This window comes from Fopius arisanus, unplaced genomic scaffold, assembly GCF_000806365.1.
Source record: "Fopius arisanus strain USDA-PBARC FA_bdor unplaced genomic scaffold, ASM80636v1 scaffold00311, whole genome shotgun sequence".
In the NCBI taxonomy this organism is placed as follows: Eukaryota; Metazoa; Arthropoda; class Insecta; order Hymenoptera; family Braconidae; genus Fopius; species Fopius arisanus.
Window position 1 is genome coordinate 31,224 of NW_011888050.1, and position 1,087 is coordinate 32,310.

Here is a 1,087-nt window from a genome sequence, read left to right on the forward strand (position 1 = left end):
GAGATATAAATTAATTTCTCGATTTCAATAAATAAATCGTTGATAATTAACACTTTTTATAACAAATATGATGTTATGGTCTTTCAAGGTTCATTCGTCCATCTGATTGATGATGAATAATGCCCCGATGATGAGGGATTAAGAGATGCCAGTGATTTTTTATCCCCTCTAGACACACCATCCAGTCAGAAAAAATTAAACGTCACTTGTATTTTACCTCTCGAATAACAAATTTTCCATTCAATCAAGAATTCTTTCACGTTTCAGTGCACGATCTGCCGCGTTGAAATCACTCTCGTGAGTACAGCAACCTTGCACTGTCTGACCTTTTCCATGTGTGTCCCGGTGTCTTTCTATTCACCTCCAATCACTGGAAAAAAAAAAGTAAAACCACCCACTCAATGGAGTACAAGTGAAAGAAAAAGAGTATAAAAAAAAATCGACGTTGTCCTCCATATGAAGTAAAAAGGGGAGTAAAAAGTATCGGTTGCATCTCAAAGACAAGAGATATATCCCTTTCATCATGGGGTAAAAAATATCAGGGGACAAGTTGAGAATGCAAGGAGTCAAGATACTCTGATGAAAAATAGAGAAAAATTGTAAAGAAACCGCCACCAGGTCTTATTCGGCCTCAAATCAAGGAACCAGACAGACCGGTCTCGTGTCTCCCAACCCCCAAACCGGGATGCACTCCATTTTTTTTTTTCACTCCCTCATTCCCTCGGTTTCGGTTTTTTACGGTTGTATCGTCTTTCTTTTTAAACGAGACTCAATCCCTGCGCCCTGGACGCCCTTCTCGCAGGTGTCCAGAGCGTGTCCAAGTGAGAGTTCATACCGTGATGGTGAAAAACCCAGAGGATAACCTTCTCCGTGGATTCTATACCGTAATAATTCGTAGATGGGGGATCTATAGATTTTCATGAATGCCTCATGGCTCCTGGCTTTTACAATTGTTCGTGGGGTAGCCCACCAGATGATCTCACGTGGAACGAAACATTTTTTTTCCTTCTAGCATGTTTTTATTTATTATTCGTCCTATTTTATTTATTTATTTTATATTTATTTTACTTTATCTGTCAACATAAAC